Raw genomic sequence first — 23,232 nt, 5'->3', positions numbered from 1 at the left:
GGGGGAGAAATGACCCAAGCATTGTATGCACATATGAATAATAAAAAAATAAAAATTAAAAAAAAAAAGTCCTGGTCCTTAGGACCAACCTCCAGACCAATGAATCAGAATCCCTGAAAATAAGATCTGGGCATTGGGTATTAAAAAGAGAAAAATAGCTGGTCATGATGGTACATGCCTGTAATCCCAGCACCCTGAAGGCTGAGCAGCAGGACGAAGAGTTCAAAGCCAGCCTGGGCTACATAGTGAGATCCTGTCACAAATAAACAAACAAGAGAAAAACAATTCCTTAGGTGATTCTGATGTGCACCTAGACAGGAGAACTGATTTAGACCCAGGTCTTTGGGCAAGGTGGTTCCAAATCAGGGTGACCATGATGGTAGTAGTTGTCGTTTATGGATCTCCTAATGTGCATGAAGAGCTTTATCCTTGTCTGTCATCTTTTCTTTTTTTGGTGGTTACTGGGGTTTGAACTCAGGGCTTCACACTTGCTAGGCACGCATTATACTGCTTCAGCCACTCTGCCAGCCTGTTTCTTGTCCGTCATCTTGATTCTAAACCTGAAAGTCGCTGGTGTTCTCCCTGTCTTCAGGGAAAAACTGAGCTCAGGGAAATGAACTGAGTGGTCTAAGGCCCCACAGGTAGTAAGGCTGGAATTGTCTGCCCTGGGGATTTCTTTTGTCATTACTTTAGTGTAACTCACATTCTAACGGTTTAGACATGTCTTGTTCTGCCTGGAGCATCTGGCTGGGGATTCTTTCAGTTGCAATGGTATTTTCAGTCTGTAGCTTCAGGATCATTCAGTTTGAGGAAAAGTACAGTGGTTTTTAATCCTCAGGTTCATGTCTCCCAGAATGAAGGGCTAGGGGATGAGGTCAGACAAGTTGCAAGTGAATGACAAAGAAGTCTTAAGGAAAGAAAGTATTTCTAAAGGTCATACAGAAAACATAGACTTTGGGGTCAGATAACCTGACCGAACTCTATTTATTTGAAGCTAATTGTATGGGTTTGAGCAAGTGTCTTTACCTTTTGCACCAAAACTTCACAACTTCCAGATGAACTAAGGGTAACTCTCGATTCCAGTTCTGCAATCTGAGTTATAAAAAAAAGTGGGAAATGAGGCATCAGCCGGAATTGAGCAGAACCACAAGCCCCATGTAAGTCTCTTGCTCCTGTGGCAGGCGGCTGGGAAGCAGGGCTGGTGAGAATGACTGGTCAGGAGTCACAGACAGCAATGCAGCCACGGGGCCCAGCCAGAAGGGGCACAGACCCTTCTGAGGACCTTTGAGCCTGCAGAGAAATAAGACAAGAAATACAAAATAAAATGGGCTACACATTGAGAAATAGCCCTTTCTTTTCCTGTTTTTGAATCATGTCCAAACCTAACTTCTAAGTTTGAATAAGGATTTGAGAATCAGCCTAAGGCTCCCACGGAATCTAATTCCAGGTTACTCTGGTATATCTTCCTTATAAAGTCATGGAATATCTGTGTTTAGAGAATGGAATGAGTGACGGTAAACCTTTCACTGCTTTTTTTTTTTTCTCTCATCTCTCTTCTTTTCAAGAAAACACTTGCCCCATGCATCATACAGTACCTTGAAGTTCCCAAAGGCCTTTTATGCATTTCACTGCATTGTTGATCCCTTTATCCACACTATGGGGCTGAGAAGGGGTATAGGTCACCCCTATTCTTTAACAGAGGAAACAGGCCGACTGATGAGAGCTGTGAGGCCCATAGAAAATTGGAGGTAGAGCCTGGGCTTGACTCTGGGTCTCCTGGCTCTGAGCATAGTCCAGAGCCTCTTTTTATTTCACTAGCACTCCCTATTGACTACCTTGGCTTTCTAGGGTCTGAAGCTAGTTGCTGTTAGTAGCCTTGGATAGATGGAACTCATAAAATATAATTTCCAGTGATGTGTGCTTATATTTTAAAACATGCTTTCCTTTTTTAATTATATAATGAAGATATAGTCGCATCCTTTTTATTAAAATTTTAAATAATATTAAGGCCCTTTTGCCCCCACCCCCATACTCCTCAGAGGAGACCACTAATAGCAGTTGATGCGAATTCTCCTAGCCCTTTTTTAAAACTGCATTTTGCATATGTATTATGGATTATTATAATCCCTAACCATCTTGCTTGCTTTAATTGCCAGCTATGTATGTGTGCATGGGAGAAAGCAAATATTCTAATACTACCTTCAGCCGGATAAAATCAGGATGATTAAAGAGCCAGACTGGTGGTTTAGAGCAGTGATTCTCAAACCCAGATGTACATATGGATCCTTCATAGATTTTACTAAAATGCAAGTTCTAATTCAGTAGGTTTGGACCAGGTCCTGGGATCCTGCTTTTGCTAATGAGTTGATACGGATGCTGCTGTTCGAAGGTTGCACTATGAGGAGGGAGGGTTTTGAGAAATTGGGCTGTAGAATAAAACACACCCACTGGGCCAGTAGTTGCTAGCTCAGTACACCAGCTTTCTCTGCTTGTGAGTCAGGGATAAGAATGGCACCTGACACATGGGATTGCTATAAAAACAAAAGGAGCTGGGGCCTATGAAGTATTCAGTCCAGTGCTGGGCAACATAAATATTAGCTACTGTTATTATCTAGAGACAAATAGCATAAAGTGGTCTAAGCCAAACAGAAAATGCTCGTTGCTTGGCTACTGTTTGGGGCTGTTTGTGATGATAGACTCCTCTATTATTCATTTAATGTCATTGATATCATCGTTGTCATCATCATCATCATCAGGATTTTGAAAATGCCTTGTATGGCATTCTACCCATGTACCCGGAGAGGTTTGGTGACTTAGGTCCACATAGCTAAGAAGCAGCAGAAGTGAAAATACATCTAGGATGAAGGTCTGGTGTTTGTTGTATGCACAGCAGCTGTCTCCTCTCAAGAACCTACTGTGTTCATGTGCAGCAGGTCTGTCAGAGAGGGGGCTAGAGCCCTTGAGCATAACTCCAGGGAGGTAAAGCAACAGACTCAAACTTCTTTTGCTCCTACCCCATCAAAAGAATTTTGAAAAACCATGGATTCCTTCATACATTTTAAGACTGACATACACATTTTTTATCATAACTTTAAGTAGACTATTTCCAGGCTTGTTATATGTCCTATACTTGCTTGAAATATATTCTTGTCAAAGCCTTAGCACTACAGACTCAGCCCAGGTAGTGATGGAAATTGTCTGCCATAATTCCTAGCCTAGTGGGAAAAAATGGATCTTGTGGTGAAACCAGTCAGTCAGTCATACTTTGGGTCAGAAAAACTGACTCCATTTTTTTTACTCAAGGAATTGTGTTAAATGGGTATCGCTGTATTAGAGTCCATGCTTCCTAAGTCTAATCCTTAGCAGATGGCTAGATAAAATAGAGACAAAAATAAAGCCAGCAGCCTTCTCAGTGACATAAGGAAACCCTTTGTCCTCTTGGGACTTTCCCTAGAGGACAGCATTCTCTGGTTGGCTCTTTGGTGGCTTTTACCCCTCAGGGCAAGGAATGGCATAAAGTTGGGTGGCTGGAGTGGGCGCTTCTTTTGGGAAGCTTTTTTGTTTTGGTGGCACTGGGGTTTGAACATAGGGCCTCATGCTTGCTAGGCAGGTACTCTACCACTTGAGCCACTCACCAGCCCTCTTTTGGGACGTTTTAGAGGGCTGTTGTGAAGAGAGAAAGAACCTGCAGACCCAGGGGGTATCCAGCAGATAGATCAGTTTTAGGAAAGAGTTCAGGTAGAAATTGATTTCCTGAAAGCCATCTAGGTCTGAATACCTCTGGAAGTCACCAAGTTCTCCAAATGTACCTGGTGGGAAAACCATTGAATGACAGGCCTGGAGATGCTGCTCAGGGCTTTGTCCTGTATATATTCCACTGCTCATTCTAGAGCTTGTCCTAGAGTGGGTTTACCCTAGAATCACGCCTCCATGTTACAGAGGGGCAAACTGAGGTTCAGAATGGGAGAGTGCTTTGTGGCCACAGAGCAGTTCATGTGCCCTAACCAGCTGGCTTTCCCAGGGAAGGCATCATAAGACAAAAATACCTTGAGGAGGGTTAGGAGAGCTGCCCTTCGGGATCCATCCTCAACCTCTCCCTCTGTACTCTTCACTTGCACTGTCTCATCCTCTGTCTGTTAAGTGGGGCTCACATGGCAGGTGTTTGGCGTAGTGTTCACAGGCTTTGAAGCTGGGCAGAGCTGTGTTTGAAGCCAGGCTTTGCTACTTGCCAATTGCATAACCTTGGACGAGTTACTACTTCCCTGCGCCCATCTCCCGGTTCGTGAGAAAAGAATGGTATCTTCTTCCTGGGGTGGCCTAAAGGATGAAGGAGACTATGATATCTTAGTGTCTGGCCCACACAGCATGCTGTGTAAATATAACTGTTGCTCTCCTTGGTTTTTACTCTCTGTAGGAATTATATGCAGGAAAAGACCCAGTGCATTGAAGTCCTGGTGAGACTCCAAGGGCAGAGTGTGCTTGTGCCTGGCCTTGTCCTCTTTCCAAGATGACATGTGTGAAGAGGTGCTTAATACGTGTCACCTGATGAATGTCAAGAGCAAGCCAAGAGGCTCTTATGACTGCCCTTAAGTCCCTGCCATCTGCTGAACATTCTGTTGGCATCTTCTGCTGGCCTTCACTCGGAGACATTTCAAGCCTCTTGCTTTCTTGTGGCCCCTTGGGAGCTTAGGGCTGCTCTTCACATTTTCTCTCAGCCTAATGGCTTGGAAAGTGTCCATGACCCCCTCTGTGGTCACCCGAGGGTCCTTGGTGGACACCTGTTGCTGACCAATTTCCCCTGTTCTTTCTTTGGTCCCTGTGTCCTTTCTGTCAGATGACCTCCATCACTTACCCTTCTGTTTCAAGGCCATACCCTCCCAGTTTTCTTGTGGGCCTCTCCCAGCAGATGTTTTATAAGCAGAGTCCTATCCCCCCTCCTCCATCCCTTTCCCTTGGGTGTTTTGTGGACTTTTCTTACAAACTTGCCTCTGGAAGTTACTCTCTTGGCTCTCTCCTCAGCCTCAGAGAAGTAATGAGACAAAACAAAAGCTTCAAACCACCCTGGGGTACTTCCAGGAATCCCTTTGTCAAGCAAAGAATCCCTGTGATATGAATAATCAGTCACTTTGGATTTCTGTTCAGGAATTTTTTGTTCAAGATTTTTCTCAAGAGTGGGGCCCTGCAGGAGAGTTTGTAGGCCTGCTGGCAGAGTGAGGCCAAGCCTGTCTCCTTTCTGCCAACTGAAAGGGCTCCCCGTGTGGCTTCTAGATCTGCTGATTACCTTTCATCCTTCCGCTGTCTTCCTGTCGGGGCTCTGGCCCGCCAACATCGATCACTCTGGCCCGGAAGGTGGTGACAGGCTTGTGTTTCTTCCTCTGTTTTGTTCCTTTGCTTTCCCCAATGTGTCTCCATGGCAACAGGTGCAGCCTTTGTGTTGCCTTTGCTCTGGGCAAATCGGTGCTCCCTACCCCCTCCCCTTTGGGATCCAAAGGGGGAGGTGGGTTCATCACAGAGACTGACAGGAGGCCTTGTGGTGGCCTGGGAGGTGGGGCTTAGTCCTCTAGGCTAGGATCCCACAGCGTGGCTCCTGACCTGGCATGCCCTTTGTGGTCTTGCCTCCACATCATGAGGTCATTGGGATGGAGCAGGGTGTGCAGTGATTTATAAATGCCTGCAACCCCCCTCTGCCCACTGTATTCTCAGAGGCAGCTGCTGGCCACCTGGGATGGTTGCTTGGTAGGGGTCAGTGAACTAGCACCAACTCTGCTTCTTTGGCACAACCTTGAGGGCAAGGCCTTTGACCTTTCCAAGACCTAGCTTCTCCTGAGAGATTGGAGAGGTTTAGAACAGGCTTTGGTGATGGGACTCCTTTTACCTTAAGGAAAATCCACATGTGGGTAAACACTGTAGTGTCCTATGGTTGCTCTATAATTCTATAGATCGATAGTAAATTCTGTGTTAGATTCAAACCAGTGAGCTACCAGTTGGAAATGAAACATTCAGGAGGAGGTCTTACTTATAATGCAGCCCCTTTCTCCCCCCAGGGTGTTCTGCCTTCCTAGCTAATGACAACATATCAGGAGCTCTCTGTTCTGGGCCAAAGCACAAATGCTGGCCTAAGCAGCCCCTGGCAGCAGCAGATCTGCTTTGTGACCAGAGGTCCTCCCTGCTCATCAGGAGTGGGGAGGACAGCAGGCAGGGAGGGGCTTCTTAAAGCAGCCAGCAGCTTTCTGCTTGAGCTGTTTGCCTGCCTGTCATCTCTGTCACTACTAGTTTGATGATCTTCACTACCCAACAGGGACAACGGTCAGCTTTCAGCAATAATACATGTGCTAACTTTAATGTAGTCACACTAACCCCATTAGTGTGACATTAGCAAACACCAAACCCTTAAAAAAAAAAAGGCTTCATTTTAATATCTAAATTCTTGGCCCATCTACTTGTTAAGTTTAGCAAAGGATGTGTGTGACCTCAGATTTTGCATTGTCCAAAAGCCTCCCTTGAAACTGGAGGTAGAGCCACATTGCCTAAAAAGAGCTCTGAGCATGGTAGGTGGTACCCACATGATGGTAAAGACCAAGTTGTCCAGTCCTCTGTCTGCAGAATAGCCACTTGATACAGCTGCAGCTTTCACAGATCTATCCTGTGAAGTGAACTTACCTCCGTAACACTTCTTTACAGTCAAAATGTTTCTTCTGGAATCTAACCTAAATGCCCTTTTATTTTGTTCTGTCTTCAAGAAAGATGGGCAACAAAGAACAAGTACCTGTAATACTTTACTCAAAGATACTTAAATCTCTCTTCAGCCTAGACCAAACATACCCAATGTTTGAGGGCTGCCTTCCCTCCTAGCAGAACAATGTCTGAGCTTCCTGTTGGTAAAACAAGGAGAATAGTAGCTGCCTCATTGAGTTGGTGTGAAAATCAAATAAAGACTGTGTGGATGCACCTTGCCAAGTGCTGGCATATGGTTCATTTTCAATTACTCCTGTTGAGTGTGTGTAAATTTTATTTCCTGCCTACTTTTATGCCATTCAGGGCTCCTGTTTTTCTTCATGGCCTCTCTTGAGTAAGGCACCTGGGCTAGTGGGATGTCCTCTTCACTGGACTATCCCTGGGTCTACAGAGGCCAGATAGGGCAGGTGCAGGCCTTACCCCTCAGCCCTCTGCTGTCCCCAACCTGGGCTAGGAGTCTAGAACACTTCTTCTTCCCCTGGGAGTCTTTGTCTGGAGAGAAAAGTCCTCTCCCACCAAGGCTGGCATAGCATTATCCCTGCCCCTATTTCTAGATTGACTTCTTGGAGCTCCCAGTGGGGAATGCTGACTCCCAAGCCTCCCAGATGCATGTACCAGTATCCCTGCTACCTCATCCAGAGGACTTTCCGCAGAGACAAATCACTCCTACTTCTGTGTCAGCAACCTGGATCTGTACTTCATCCAAAGGGTGAAGTTATGGGGTTACTGTGACCACTAAGCCACAGAGTATAGGGATTTGAGGTAGCCATGTTTTCCCAGGTTTTACTCTTTTTTCCTTTGAACCAGGAATGCCACGTGACACTTTTACCCCGTCTTCAGTCTGATACACAAGAAGTGCTAATAAAATAATTTCCCTAGTTTCAAAAAAATGTGTCTAGTGGAGATGCTTGATTTTAAATTTCTTCTGCTGTCTTTCTTTGGATCAACGTAAATACACATATTATTTGTCTGCTCTGAGCTGGGCGCTGGGGACAGGGAGTTGAAGGAGACCACTTTCTAGGTAGAAAACTATCTGTTATGGCCACTGACTCTCGCGATGCCATGTGTATGATGGCAGAGGAGAGGGGTCTAACAGGCCAAGGCTGTGTGGGAATGAGCCAAGAGTACATGAGGGAAGACTTCCTGGAGGAGAAGGTGGATGATTACATCTTGAAATAAAGAGTCTCAGTTAGGGTGAGGCTACCAGCTGAGGAGTTAGGGCTTAGGACCAGGCCAACATGCTAGGATGGGCCAGTGGCCAGAAGTAGTTATGGCCTGGGACTCAAGCATGCATTGACTAGAGCAGCAGGTCCTAAGAGAACTGGTTAACTTATATGGGGAGGACGCTATTTCCTGTCTAGAAACAGATATGGGATCAGGGGCAGAAATAAGGGGTCTCTCAGTATTGACATTGCTTCTCCCCAGCTGGCCTCTGGGCTCTATCCATGTTTTACTGCCCCTGTATCCTTTGCACTGTTCTTAGATGAGGACCTGCTACCTAATAGACCTTACTTCTGGGGTGATATTTCTTCAGTAGAGCACCCTAGAATACCCCAGAGCCTTTTTGACTTGTTTGCAGTTTGGGGGTCAGGGATCAGGTATACCTCAGGAGATTCTGATTCTGGAGGGAGCTATGGGGGTCCCCAGAGATCCTGATGCACCCCACAGTTGGGAAACACTACTCCAGGAAGGCCCGTACATGGTAGGGCTTCCCCTAAGAGACATTGATAGAACTTTCCTACCGAGGCTGTTTTGTAGTTTCTTTTACTTTTATACAACGGTATTATTGTTTGTTCTTTTAATCTCTCCTTTTATTCTACCAAAGGGAATCTTTATCATCTCATTTTTTTCCTTTAGCAGTAAATATTAGTAATAAATAGTAAAACTTATGCACAGAAAGTGAAAGTTGTCCAAAGTCAAGAAGAAACTAATCTCTACTTTCCAGAATTCATAATCTCTTCAGCCTGCTCAAAATGCCTTTTTGGGCCACAGGCTTAAGTCTAAACCCCCAGATGTGTGAAGAAATGGGACAGGATCTACTTCTAGACAGTCACCACTTTTTTTATTAAGGGTCAGCGTCTCCCTGCCTTCCTTCAGTGGGTTCCAGGCCTCTGCATTCACAGCCATTGTTCCCAGTTGCACTGCCTGCTTGCCTGGATATCTTTCTGCTAACAATGTCTGCCTGTAAATCCTGTCCTGCAGTCCAGGGCGGTTTAGCTAGGCAAACAATGGGTGCCCAAATCCTCACCATGGTTACCCGAGGGTGTGGCCATATTGTGTGCGCTTGTTGGTGGGCACCAACACCTGCATCTGGGGCCAGGGTGGTGTGTGCATTGCAGTCTCTGGGGCAGAGGGTGGGGACTGGTGGACTGCTGTTGGAAGGATTTTTCACCATGTGCTTTCTGTAGACTCGTGCCAGAACTCATGCTGTAAACCTGGTCTCTGTGAAGAAAAGAGAATTTTTTTTAAAAAATGTATTTAAAAATTTTTAAATTACTTTTTATTTATTTTTTTGTGGTGCTGGGCATGAAACTCAGGGTCTTGTGCTTCCAGTAAGTGCTCTACCACTGTGCTACATCCCAAGTCCAAAAAGAGATTTTAGTTTTGGCATACAGGAGGTTCTGAGTAAGTGGAATAATTAGAAGTCAGTGTGCGATGTCACTGGGAGCCTGTGTGGGAGACAGAATTTACTTCCCCTCAGAACCTGAGGAATGCATCTAGGATGAGGTGGGGCCACTGAAGAAGTATCTGTCCCAGTCTTGGCCCTTAGGAGCTGATAGAAGTGGAACCCACCCTGTAAGACAATGGCGATCAAGTGCTCACTCCTTCCCTCCCCTTAGGGCTCGCTCCCTCCATCAGACCACCTCTCAGTGCTGGGATGGAGGAGGGGTGCAGAGAGACCAAAACTGGCCCAACTTGGACAGAGCTTGTTTAGGAAGGCAGCAGAGGCTCAATCAAGTGTTCTCAAGAGGTAGACCCTGGGCCAGTGGTGGCAGCAGCCCCTGAGAACTTGTTAGATGTGCACATTCTTGAGCCCCACCCCAAACTTGGGGAATCAGAGCCCTGAGGATAGAACCTAGCAATGCATGTTTAATAAGCCCTGAGGGTGATGTATAGGAAGGGATGATGGGAAGTGATGGGAGGGGAGGGGGCAGGGAGGTCTCCAAGGAGGCATCAAAGAAGCAGGCTTGAGATGCCAAGGGACATGGCTGAATTCTTGGTGACTGTGGAAACCCAGAGCAGAATGGGAGGTACTGTGAAGGGAGAATGGGCAAGCATGGTAACACATTAGCTCTGTGCCACACTTTAAGAACACACCTGGTGGACTGGAGGTGTGGCTCAATCAGTAGAGCACCTGCTTTGCAAGTGTGAAGCCCTGAGTTCAAACCTCAGTCTCACCAAAAATAAACAAATAAAAGTAAAATAAACAAAAGAGTGCAAGGTGACAGTCCCGTCACAAAAAAAGAACACACCTGGCATCCTTTCTTTCTTTTTTTATTATTCATATGTGCATGCAATGCTTGGGTTATTTGGCATCCTTTCTTTAGGATACTTAAAAATGACTTGGACTCTCTGGATCACTCTATAATATGCTACTTGTGGAAAAACATGATTTCTATATAGAATTCCACCTGGGTGGTAGAATTCATATCAATTATTGATATGTTGACACATGTCTTTCTGGTCTCTTTTCCTTCTGTTTTTTTCTTTATGTGATTGAAAGCATGCCATTTATATCAATTTGCATCCTTCATTCTCTGCTTAACAAAATATGTTAAACATTTTTCCTATGTGATTTCAGGCTCACTGTTTTCTTTCTTTCTTTTTTTTTTTTTTTTTGGTGGTACTGGGGTGTGAACTCATAGCTTCATGCTTGTGAGGCAGGGGCTCTACCACTTGAGTCCATGCCTCCAGTCCTTTTTGCTCTGATTATTTTGACAATATGATGATGCCTTCTGTCTAGACCAACTTGGATTTAAGATTTCTGCTTTTGCTGGGATGACAGGCTGGGCCACCACACACAGATTTTCTCTGTTGAGATGGAGTCTCACCACCTTCCTAAAACAACCCCCTCCCCCCACCCCTTGCTAGTCTGGGACCACAATCCTCCCCATCTCAGCCTCCTCTGTAGCTGGGATGACAAGCATGAGCTGCGACACCCAAGTATGGGTTAAGATGTGTTCTCAAGAACTTTTGCCTAGGCTGGCCTCAAACTGTGATCCTCCTGATCTCAGCCTCCCAAGTAGCTAGGATTATAGGTGTGAGCCACTGGAGCCCAGTTTCGCTGTCTCTTTTTATTGTCACAGGAGCCTTGTGAGATGGCAAGGCAGGTAACTGAGGTTCAGTACAGGAAATTTGCTTCATGACTTTCAGACTTGGGGGAAAGCTATAGTAAAACAGCCTGGGTACTTCAATTTATAAATTCTAAGGACAAAAAGGGATGGAGGGGAGCTGGATGTGGTGGTGTATACTATAATCCTAGTAGTCAGGAGACTGAGGCAGGAGGATTGCAAGTTGGAGGTTACATGACAAGACTATTTTAAAACAAAACAAAAGGGATGGAGAGGATGATGCAGATTGACATATATTTAAAAGACAAGCAATGGGCAAGATTAACATATATTGTCAAAAAAGAAAAGGAGTGGTAGAGCACCTGCCTAGCAAGTGTGAGGCCCTGAGTTCAAATCTCAGTACTGCCAAAAGAAAAAAAAAAAAGGAAAGAGAAAGAAGGGAGGGAGGGAGAAAGGGTTAAAAAGTTTGCCTTAGGAGAATTCATTAAGCTGACATGTTTTCTGTATCTATTTTGTTTAATTTTAAAAACGTTGAATTGAAAAAGGAAACTGCTTCAGGATCCATGAGCAGAGCCAGACTCACAGGGTTCCCCCTCAGGGCCTCCATTCCAGTCATGCCCACACTGAGTGTTGTCTGCTTGGCCCCCATCCCTCAATTTGCAGATTTCCAGGTCATTTTGGTTGATATTCAGGGCCAAACAGGGACAAATTAGGGAATGATAGTGAGGCCGCTTTGAATCAGATGGGGGAAATCTCGCGGAGACTGTTAAGTCAGCCGATGGTGTCTAGGACATCAGTTCATCACTGGACGTTGTGTGCATGTTGCCTAGGTGGGAGTGGCCTCATCTCTTTTTCTCTTTGCTTAGTTCAGAAATACAGGGCCAAACAATCAGTTCTAGTCTGGCCTTGTGAAAACCTCTTTATGTTCACTTCCTTCTCCTGATCATGGATTTCTTGAAACAGGGTTTTTATTCTAATAAGCACTTACCTGATCCTGATGCCCCATACCCCTTCTCAGCTGCCCTTTTTCTCTGATTCCTTCCTTCCTACTGCACTGGAGAAGCCCCAAAAGGCAGTTCCAGGGTAACACATGAACATACCCAGGAGAGGGAACAGTAGATAAGAAATAAGAACACCCTACACCCCCACCCCCAACACACACACACACACACACACACACACACACACACACACACACACACACACACACACACACACGGCTATCTGGGAGGCCCTGGCTCCCTGCTGGACTTCTGCTTCCCACTGCCCCAGGGTGTTAGGTTTCACAGGGAACAGGCAATGCTTTGATCTGGGATGAGGCTGAGGTCACCAGTGGTGAAAGGGCACAGACCTCACCTTGGGTCTATCCACAGTCCTCATCTTCCTCTGATGATCATAATAAAGCACTTGCAGGTACTGTAAATCAAGGCTTCGCTCCTCGTAGGAGGAGGGTGCTCCTCAGGATTCTAGAAAAGAACTATCAGACAGAACATCCAGCCATGCTGGGAATGTTTTACAGTCTGCACTGTTCATCGTGATGGCTATGGCAACTGAGAACACTTGAAATGTGGTAGTCTGACTGAGACAGTGCATTTTTAGTCTTATTTAATTTCAATTAAAATTAAAGTTTTATTGACTAGTGGTTGCCTTTTTGGACAGTACAGTTCTATTTACTTATTTTAAAGTACTGGGGATCAAACCCAGAATCTTGTGCATGCTAGGCAAACACTCAACTACTGAACTACATCCCCAGCCCTGACAGTACAGTTCTAGAAGTGTGTCCTGTCAGGATCTTCCAGAACTACCTGCCCTCCTTGTCCTTATGTGTGTAACACACACACAAAGACTCACACACAGGAAAGAATAATACCTGGTGTGTTTTAGGAAACTCCTGGATATGTCCTCTTGTAGAAAGTCCACTATTGAAACTCATCTCACGTGAGACAGAGCTGCCACTTACCACAGACATGCCCCATACACTGCTTCTCTTTGTCCTTGTGTGATGGAGATAAGTAGGGTAAAAAAACTCAGGAAACTGCTCCAAGAACTGCATTGGGCAGTCCCAGGCCTCAGAACCTGGCATCCATTCTTGTTTGTCCCCACCCCTGGGAAGGACGAACAGTGACATACACACTTGTGTGAGGTCCAGCACAAGGGTTCTCAGCAATACTGCCAATTGTATCTCATTTCTCATTCTGGATCCAATGGTCTAGCCTCGAGTTAGAGGGACTTTGGCCTTCTGCAAGACTGTGGGGATGGGAGGGCAGCTCTTTCAGGTTTTATATATGTATATATTTTGGAACAAGAAAAGTTGTGGGGGTCCTGAAGAAGTATAGATGGTCCCTGGTTTATGATAGCTCCACTTAGGATTTTTCTAGTTCATGATGGACTGAAAGCATACTACAACTTTTGTTTTTCACTTTCAGTGCAGTATTTAGTGAGTTACATGAGTTACACTTTGCTATAAAACAGACTTTGTATTAATGGCTTTGCCCAATTATAGGCTAATGTAAGTGTACTGAGCATGTTTAGGGAGAGCTGGGCCAAGTTATGGTGTTTGGTAGGCTAATTGCATTTTAGACTTACTATGTTTTTAAGTTGCAGTAGGATTATTAGGACATAACCCCACTGTAAGGTGAGGTGCGTCTATATTTATCAGATGGATTAGTCCTCTTATTCTCCCACTCCCCACTTTCCCACTGCCTAGGGCCCGGGAGCATTGTCCTTGTCTGCAGAACCTGTCCCTCTAGGCAGACTCGGCTTTCCCTCTCACACGGAACTCCTATCCTTTTCTCTACACCCCAAGATCTTGCTCCCCCTATCTCTATCTGAGGATCTCAGATGCATGCTTCTTTTCTAACACACTAACCCTTTAAATTTCCTAGTGCATCAAAACTCAATGATTCCAAATGTTGAGAAAGTGTCTCTACACTGTCATCTCCACCAGCTCTGTCACATGTGTGACTCTGCAGGCCATGTGAACAGTCCTCATCAACAGGGGTGTCATTGTGTCTCGACCCACTCCATGCAGATGGGGACAGAGCCCTTCTGTGTAGGCCAGGATTTCCTGTGCTCTGGCTGCCTCTCTCTGAACTGCCCAAGTAGTGCCCTCTTCTGCCCATGGTTCTCAGTGTCCTCTACAATCCAGTGCCTCATCCTGCCTTAATTATGTGTCCAGCTTCCTTCCTCTCCCTCCCTCCCTCCCTCCCTCCCTCTCTCCCTTCCTTCCTTCCTTCTTTCCTTCCTTCTTTCTTTCTCTCTCCCTCCTTCCCTCCCTTCCTTCCCTTTATTCCTCCCTTCTCCCTCCTTCCCTCTACCTCTCCCTCCTTAACTCTTCCTCTGCCTCCCTCCCTCCCCTTCCCTGTAAAATGTACCCAATATAATACCTACCATTTTAACCATTTTTTAAAATGCCACATTAGAGCATTCACATTAACCATAACCAAAATCCATTTCCAGAACATTTTTTTTATCATTCCAAAGAAATACTCTGTGCTCATTAAACAATAGCTCCCTGTTCCCTGCTCCTCTAGCCCCTGGAAACCTTTATTCTACTTTTTGGCCTTATGAATTTGCTTATCGGAGATAACTTCATATAAATGGAATCATACAGTATTTGCTCTTTGGGGTCTGGCTTATTTTACTTAGCATAATGTTTTCATAATATTTTCAGGGTTCATGCATATTACAGCATGCATCAGAATGTCACTCCTTTTTGTGACTAATATTCCATTGTTCCAAATATATGCACTACATTTTGTCTATCCACTCACCTGTTGATGGGCACCTGCCTTCTTTCTACCTGTGGGCTGTTGTGGACTGTCCTGTATGATACACTGGTGCATGATTATCTGTTTGAGCCTCTGCTTTCAGTTCTTTTGGGCACATACTTATGAGTGGAATTACCAGATCACATGAGAATTCTGTGTCTCACTTTTTGAAGAACCTCCAGCCTTTTCCCCGTGGCTGAACCATTTTACATTCCTGCCAACGATGCTCTTAGCTTTTTTAAATCCTTAATTTTAACTATAGAAATAATGCCAGGTTACAGCTGCGTGGGGAGGTACACTGTGTTATTTATTGATTACTGGCATTGAAAGATAAGTGGGTGATTTCGCCTTTTTGAGTTTCCCAAACCACTCTGTATTTACAGTGGTGTGCACCTGGGTACCTCTCATTTCAGTAGATCACAGCCTGTTTAGGGGATGCAGTGCCAGCTGAGCCTTGCACTAGGGATGCCAGTAGCCCAGAACCACCTGCCCACAGTCTCAGTTTTTTCCAAATTGCTCTCCACTCCTGGTGCAGTGAAGCTAAACTGAGCTATGAACTTCCTTTTGAAGGAGGGCCACAGTCCCCTCACATGCTCGCAAAGACCCAGTTAGGCCTGGCAAAAGGCCACCTGTGAAGCCAGGGGCCCGCCAGTCTTTGGCCAGCACCTTTTCTGCAAAGCCCCAGGCAGCTGGTGGGAGAGTACACAGAGGCCTGGAAAATCCATAAACTGCACAATCAGCCCCTGCGTCTTGGCTGCTTGACTCTGTTTATTGCTTCCTGTCCCCGAAAGCCCTTTACAAACAGAGCCACTTTGACAGGGCTGAGTGGGATTTGGTGGGTGGCCTGCTCAGGCCAGGCCTCCCAGAGCAAGGAGGGAACAACGTCCCTAAACAAGCCCATTCCTTGCCACCTCTCTTTGCTGCCATCCAGCAGAGGCCAGGAAGGGTGGGAGCAAGTCCAGGGGGTGTCTGAGAGTGAGACCCACCCCCTCCCCACAAAAGAAGGCAATCCTTTAGAGCACTGTTTACTTTGTGATTGACAAAGCAAGAGTCCCATTTCTCCTAATTTCCTAGAGGGCCTAAAGAGGTGCTGGAGGGAGACAGAGTAAAATGTTAGCCTCTTGTGGACCCCCTGCAAGATGGGGTGGGGAGGTAGGGAGAGGAGTAGCTGTTCCCTGCCAGCTGGGGACAGTTCTGAGTCCAAGGACTTACAGGGTTTGCTCAAAGCCTGTTTTATTGCTGTTTGCATTATATTTTTAGAAACAGATTTTTTTTCCTTGGTGACTGGCTTTTCTCCCCTAGTAACCATATTCCCTTCCCTCCCTTTCACCTCCCCAGCCTTCATCCTCCTTCCCCTAGAATTAACTAATTCACTTCATAGCCTCTCCCGCCACTCTTGGTGTCTGAGAGGTGACTCAGGAGCAGCTACAGCCTGACAAGTTGCCCTAGCTGCAGTGCTCCAGGGCTGTTGGGGTGCCTGTAAGGACTGTTGTGGGTGTTTTCCACTCACTTGGTGCACTGGAGTAGGGGATGTGTGACACCTGCATAATTGGAAGAGGGAGGTTATCTTTTGGGGTGCAGGCAGGCAGTCTTCCTAGGGCTGGGAGATGAGGGAGTGTTCTCCTGTCCCAGATGAAGGGCTCCCTCTGGGGGTGCTACCCCCCTGGCTTGGCCTCCCTGATTTGGAGGATTTACACCCTTCCACACCTGCTATATATGAGGGGCTATGGTTTTCCTGCACTTTATTTTTGCAGTACTGGGGATTGAACTCAGGGTCTTGTGCATGCTAGGCAAGCACTCTGCCATTAAGCTACATCGCCAGCCCTTAGTGTTTAGATTTTTTTTTTTTTTGGTGGTATTGGGATTCAAACTCAAGGCCTCACGCTTGCTAGGCAAGCCCTCTACCACTTGAGCCACTCCACCAGCGCCCCCCTTGGTTTTTAGACAGAGGGTCTGGTGTGTAGCCCAGGCTGGTCTTAAACTCATATCTTCCTGCCTCCGATTCCTGAGTACTGAGATTACAGACATGAACCACTGTGCCTGGCCTGCCGATACTTTGGAGGTGGCATGTCCAAGTGAACTTCTACAAGCAACTTATATGTGTCAGAGCATGTGCTTTTGGTTGCACAATTCTGAGCCTGCCCCACCCTCCCAGCTCCTTCCTGAAAGTGAAATGCTACAGTCCTTGCTTAAGAACAAAGGCTGCAAGCTCAGCCCAGCATGTTAATGATTTTCAAGTGTGGCCGCTTCCTCTTGCCTGGCCTGACTCACCCTGATGGCTGCTGGGGTGGCTATGATAGAAATATATGAAGAGAGCCCAGAGAAGGACCGGATGCCCTGCTGAGGTAGCAGTGGAGCCTCAAACCTCTGTGGCAGAGCTGGCCTCTTCAGTTCTGAGCTGGGGCACCCACCCTGATTTCTCTTCCAGGACCCTTCTTTCCTAATCTCTCTGTTCACTGCAACCACACACTCAGTTCCCTGGAGAGGAGATCTTTATAGGCTTAACTCATGTGTCCAGCCCTTCTGGGTAAGTCTCCCTCTTTGCTCCGGGCAGAGGTACAGAGGTTCACTATTATTAGTGGGGTGACAGTGTGGTGAGTGTTGGGAGTGTGGGCATTGGGGTAGAGTCCTGTCCTGTCACTTCCTATCTGTGAAACCTTGGGCTAGTTATTAAAACATGCACCTGCATTTCACCATGAGCAGAGTAACTGTTTGTACCTCCACGGTTGGTAGTTAAGATGCTGTGTAGAGAAAGGCCTGGCTTGGAGCCTGGCTGATGGAAAGGGCTTAGGAACTTCTTCCTGTTTGTCCTTCCCTTTATTTTGTGAGTATAGGTTCACTATAGGCAAAGGCAGCGTGAATCTGAATTCACCTCATGTCCAGGTGGTGGGACTGATAATCTTCGCAGCTCCACTGTCAAGGATATATAGACCTGGAAAGATGAGTCAGTCATAGGTTTGTCACCAGCGGGCAATGTTTGAGTACTAGCTGAATACATCATGTTGTAACAGTGATCATGGAAGAAGCCAAGGACTAAGAAATGTCTAGCTGCTTCTCGAAGCTTCTAGCAACTGCTGACTGCTCGTGCTGTCTCTGCCTCTCTTCAATCTGGGTAAACTTGCAACCCTTTTGTAGGCTGGGACCATTCTATCAGGCTCAGCCCCTCATGCTCATCTTGTGCCAGGTGGGAGGGAATTAACTGTCCACACATCCCAGGCTGGCTGCTTCCCGTGAGAGACAGAGCTGGTGCAAGTTGGGGCATGTGAGGTGATTTGGCAGTGCCTTTGTTTGATGACTGTTGACTTAGCCCAGGTGTTCAGACCCAGTGTTTACAGAATCCTGGTTGGCTCAGGGCTGAAGCTCAAATGAAGAAAATAGATGTTCAGGGGAGGAGGGAGGTGGCGTGGATAATCCAAAAGCCATTTGTTTAGGGCCTAGAGCCAGAGATAAGGTATTTCTGCAAATTTTCCTAAATCAACAAGACAGGAACTCTTTGTAATGTGCCTACAGACTATGTTCACCTAGTGGTCCTTGGAACTCAGCTCCTACATGTGTTGGACTATCTGGGGACTCAAAACAGACACAAAGATGTGGAGGAGTCATGGAACTCATTTATTCATCCTTGCCCATTTTCCAGAGTGGAACCTGAGGGTCCAGGAGGTAAATGGATTTGGCTAAGGTCATTTGGCTGGTTAGTGGCAGAGCGAAAACCAGTATCCAGGTCTCTTGCATCCACCTATAAGATAGTGGTCCACATACTTTACTGTGCATCAGGATGACTAGGAGAGCGTGTTAAAATACAGATTATACGGCCTTACCCTCAGAGGTTCTCATTTAATCGTGTGTGTGTGTGTGTGTGTGTGTGTGTGTGTGTGTGCAGTATGTATGTTTTAGGAGAGCAGGAGGGGTTAAAACCAGGTGACTCTGGTGTGTCTGGAGGCTTGATCTGGCACAGTGAGGGACAACCAACCTCTAGATAATGTATGACTCAGTGTTCCATCTGTAAAATGGCTATTATAATGGTAGGACGTAATAATCTACTGGACTACACTATCAGGAGGATTAAATGAGCTGGGGCATAAAAGACACTTGGCCTAGCACCCAGGCAATACCAGGTTCTCCATTATGCATAATGGCGGGGAGTGAGTAAGAGCAGGTTTCTGATAATGCCTTTAATAATGGACTTCCACTGAGGGGTTCACTTGAGGGAATGGAGTCTGGTTCTGTAGCTAAGAAAGTGTGCAGGTCCTTCCAGCCCTGAGGAGCTGGGATGCAGCCACCTTCTGCAGAGTTGTCATTGTGGTTTGTACCTAGCACACTGGTGCCTTTCTCTGGCCCTGGTCTATCCCCCACCCCACACACATCCACACATCCCCAGAGAATTTCAGTGATCAGACAAAATAGGGACTGGTTGCTCTCTACTTTCTAGAGGTGGAGACTGAGGCTGGTATGGGAGCCCTGGCAGCTCCTGTCCCTTCTCCTGTTAGATTTGAAGGCCAGGGCTACCAGGGTTGATGGCCTATGGCCTTGCCCCAAGGTCACCCTGGGCAAAGTTAGCTTGAGAGCCTATCTGAATAACAAACTAAAAAGCAAAAGAACTGGGGGTATGGCTCAAGTGGTAGAGCGCTTGCCACCCTGAGTTCAGTTCCCAGTACCTTAAAAAAAATGGGGCTCAGGCAGACAGACTTCCTGATTATGCAGCTAACTGGAAACTGGGGCTTCTTGCTGCAAGCTTCTTTGTCTATAAAACAAGAACACTTTATACCCTCTCAAATGGGACTCCCGAGGACATGCACCTTGCCCCACAGCTGGGGGCAGTTGTAAGACTGGCATAGGCCCTTCACATCCCAAAAGGCCCTTCAGTTGTCAGGAGTAGAGTCAAGCCAAGGATGGGATCTGAATCCAGCCCTGCAGGGGACAGTGCACAGCACAAAGGCCTCAGGCTGGGGGGCTCTGGAGTCCTTGAGGATGAGCAAGGAGCTGGGCCAACAACCCCTCTGACCTGTCCTGGGTGAATTTTCCAAGAGATGTGATGAACTATTACTGGGCCTGGGAAGGCCAAGTCTCCCACTCCTACTGGGACAGGAGGTGGCTCCCAGTTGGGCCTGAGAGGGGCACCCCTGCCCTGGGGAGCAGGAACACAGGCAGAGTAGTCTCTTAGAAGTGCTGCTCTGGCAGTTGAGGAATGTGGGCTGAGGCTGGGGAGCAGAAGCTAGGAGAGGGGGTAGCTGGGCCAAGGCTGAGTTTCAAAGGAGCAGCAGCAGCTGCAGCTGGGAGGGCCACCCCATCCACAGCCAGGACACTGTCAGAAATTCCACCCAGAGTGAGAGGGCCCAGCACAGACAGCAGATGGGATTGTTTAAGCATTTAGCCCCCAGCCATGACTGCTTCCTCCTCCTCTCCTGCCCTGGTCCTGTAGCAGAGTGCTCCTCTTCCACAGCTAGGGGTACCCAGGGGCCAGCTGCCAGGTGTCCCCTCCTCACCTTATGCCCTCACTCACCCACATCCTCACGTGCCCACACACGCACTATAGAGTCTTGTGGTTAGGGAGGTGGGAACAACCTCATGTCCTCATTTCTAGATGCTACAGATGATAGCCAAAGGTCACAGCATGCAGTGACTGGAGAGCTAGGATTCAAACCCAAACCCTGAGACCCCTGTGTGGGCGTGCACACCAGCACATTCTCCCACACAGCTTGTGGGCCTGCCTGTGCTTATAAGCTCCCATGCTGCCACAGATACCAGCTAACTCATACATGCTACGTGCTCATCCCAGCCCTCACAGCCATAGACACTGATGCCTTCTTCAGGGTTCTTCTGAACCTTCCCATCCAGCCCAGGTACTCAATCCACTCCTCTTCTCAACCAACTCTGAAAATGGGTTTTAAAGAGTCACTCTCCCTCAGCCTTCCCCCACCCCACACACAGAGGGCACACTGACAAGACAGATAGCCACCCTGAAAGCCTCTCCTTTCACCAGGCTGAAAGCAGAGCCACATGAGGCCCAAGATCCCTCCCTTTCTCACCCCATTCTGTGCCTGTAATGGTGTTTACAGTGCTGGTGGGGTCAAGCTGACCTGACCTGCAACAAAACTGGTAGAAGCAGGCAGGGGCATATGTAGCCAAGCCTCCGAAAGGCAATGCAGGGAGTGCAAGGTAGTCTGCCTGGGCAATTGAGGCAGGAGAGGTTTGGGGAGGGGGTGGTTAAAGGTTGCAATTTTTTAAAATTAATTTGGCCTTTTGCAGTGTTGGGGTTGGAACTCAGGGCTTTACACTTGCTAATCAAGCCAGCTACCATTTGAACCCCACCCCCAGCCCAGTTTTCTTATGATTCCTTTCAGTAGAGTGTTCTCTCTGTATGTATGCAAACACACACACACACACACACACACACACACACACCCCCAACATCCACCCACCCCCAAGTGCACTACAGTGCAGTGATTCTACTGTCTTGTGCCTTGCATTATTACTTTAGGTCTTGAAAAAAAAAGACATATTGAAATGCCTCACTTTTGTTGACTGTTAAATAATATTCCATTATATCTATGAAGATGATAATATTCCATAGTTTCACCAGTCTCCTATTGGTGGACATGTATTTATAGTGTTTCCAATCTTCTGCTGTGACATTATTGCAAGGCATATCCTACTTACATGCTGGGCACGTGTGCAAATAGATCTGAAAGTAAACCCCATGAAAGTAGAGTTCCCAAGTCAGTGAGTAGGAGCACAGAGTGTGTTAGTGTGCCGGGAGGGGCAGAGGTGGGGACTTCTGTTCCCAGGACTTCCTCTGCGCATCGAGCAACACTCCTGATCTTAGGTTCCTTAGCCCACATTCCCCAGGCATGCTCAGATCCTTAATTATGGGGTGTCAACTGCCCACCCAACCCTACGGACCCAGAAGTGTCTCCTGTCGCTGTGCAGATTTCAGAGCTCAGCTCTAGACCCTGCAGGTCCCAGCAGTGGAAGGGCCTTAGGCCTGCCTGTCAGCCGGCAGCAGAGGCCCAGGGAGGGAAACCAGCCCCTCGTTCCCAAGCACCTGGGCCTGGGCCAGCATGAGTTTACACCTGGAGGCAGCCCAGCTTCCTGGACTGCACCTGAGCTGCTGCTGTCCCCTTCCCTCAGCCTAGGCTGTTTCACGTGGTCCTGGTACAAACATGGTCCTGTTAGAATAGTGGGGCTCGCCTAGAGCTGTGACACCTAGGTGGGAAGGGCAGTGGGGGAGCAGCATCTCTCCACCCACTGGGGTTTGATCTCCTCCTGTTGAACTGTTGGCTGAGCTGGCGGGGTTCTTTGATGGAGGGAGGGACTGCTGTGGAAATAGTCCCTAACGGTAGGTTGTGCTGTTAAACAGCTTGTTGCTCAGGCAACTTGACAACTTTGGCAGGGTGGGGAAGAGGGTTTTATAAGGAAAACTGGTTTTTGTAAGGCTTCTGTTTCTCTTCTGGACAAGGCTTTACTGCAGACTCCTCCTCCCTTGCTTCCTGGACTGGAGGGGGATTCCCCCACACCCCTACCCCTCCAGCCTTTCAGGGGAAACTTGCCCCTTACAATTTCATGCAACCTCCAGTTACAGAGCTCTTGCCGTAGGCCTGCTCTGTGCTCTATGCCCAGGAACTCAGAGCTGCACTCAAGCCTGGTGGGTGCAGTGTTTAATCTGGACTCAAACTGCCTGGGTTCAAATTTCAGCTTTCCACTTAGCTGTCTGACCTTGAACAAGTTACTCTACTCTCTGGGACTCATTTTTTCTTCCTACAAAGTGGGAAGGACAGCAGTAATATGTATCTCACAGGCTACAGAGAGAATGAAGAGGGTTAACGCATAGGAGGCATTTAGCAATGCCTGGTACGGAAGGAAGCAGGCAGACTGTGTTAGCTTTATCATTATTACTAGTGTTACCGTTGTCTTTTTGTTTGTTTGTTTGAGACAGGGTCTCAATAAGTAGCTCAGGCTGGCCTTGCATTGGCAGTCCTCCTGCCTCACCCTCCCTAAGTGCTGGGATTGCAGACATGGGCCACCATTGTTTTACCAAGAGCAACTACACAAATGACCTGTGTTACACATGCCCAAGGAGCTTCATCTTGGACCTTTTCAAGTGGAAGGCACAATTGGCTTTCTGACTGCATCTTTTATGGTAGCCAAGCTTCAGGTGCACAGATGAGGATCTGGGGCCAATTTGCCTGTGGGGGAGGAACATTAACCTTTGAAGCCTTTTAACCTAGTCCCTACTGCACAAACCTGGCCACAGGTTTGGTGCAGGAGGAAATAAAAGTTCTTTCCTTCAGATTTTTAAAAGGATTTAGAACAAAAGAATTGTTTTTGACAGTACTAAACCCAGGGCTTGTGCATGCCAGGCAAGTGCTCTACCACTGAGCTATATCCCCAGCCTTTGTTGTTTGGTTTTTTTTTTTTTTTTTTCCGAGACAAGGTCT

The 23,232-nt window shown here is 47.1% G+C and overlaps 1 protein-coding gene and 1 long non-coding RNA gene across 7 annotated transcripts in view; one reads left to right on the top strand and one right to left on the bottom strand.

The window, feature by feature from the left end:
* Cuedc1 (CUE domain containing 1) overlaps positions 1-23,232 on the top strand; it is an 84,386-nt gene that overhangs the window by 25,849 nt on the left and 35,305 nt on the right. Inside the window, exon 1 of one of the 6 annotated variants that reach the window (XM_074046146.1) lies at positions 17,042-17,324. The exons of the other annotated variants lie outside the window; for them this stretch is intronic. The gene's annotated coding sequence lies outside the window, so the exon portion shown is untranslated. Of the gene's footprint in view, positions 1-17,041; positions 17,325-23,232 lie in introns of those variants that run through there. 6 annotated transcript variants of the gene reach the window in all.
* Positions 8,600-13,122, bottom strand: LOC141413764 (uncharacterized). The gene is made up of 3 exons (XR_012438639.1): positions 12,988-13,122; positions 12,384-12,504; positions 8,600-9,177 (listed from the first exon to the last, which is right to left on the bottom strand). It is a non-coding gene; the product is annotated as an uncharacterized lncRNA (long non-coding RNA).

This window comes from Castor canadensis, chromosome 11, assembly GCF_047511655.1.
Source record: "Castor canadensis chromosome 11, mCasCan1.hap1v2, whole genome shotgun sequence".
NCBI classification, from domain to species: Eukaryota; Metazoa; Chordata; class Mammalia; order Rodentia; family Castoridae; genus Castor; species Castor canadensis.
Note: the sequence above shows the minus strand (reverse complement) of the source record. Positions and strands in the feature narration are given on the sequence as shown.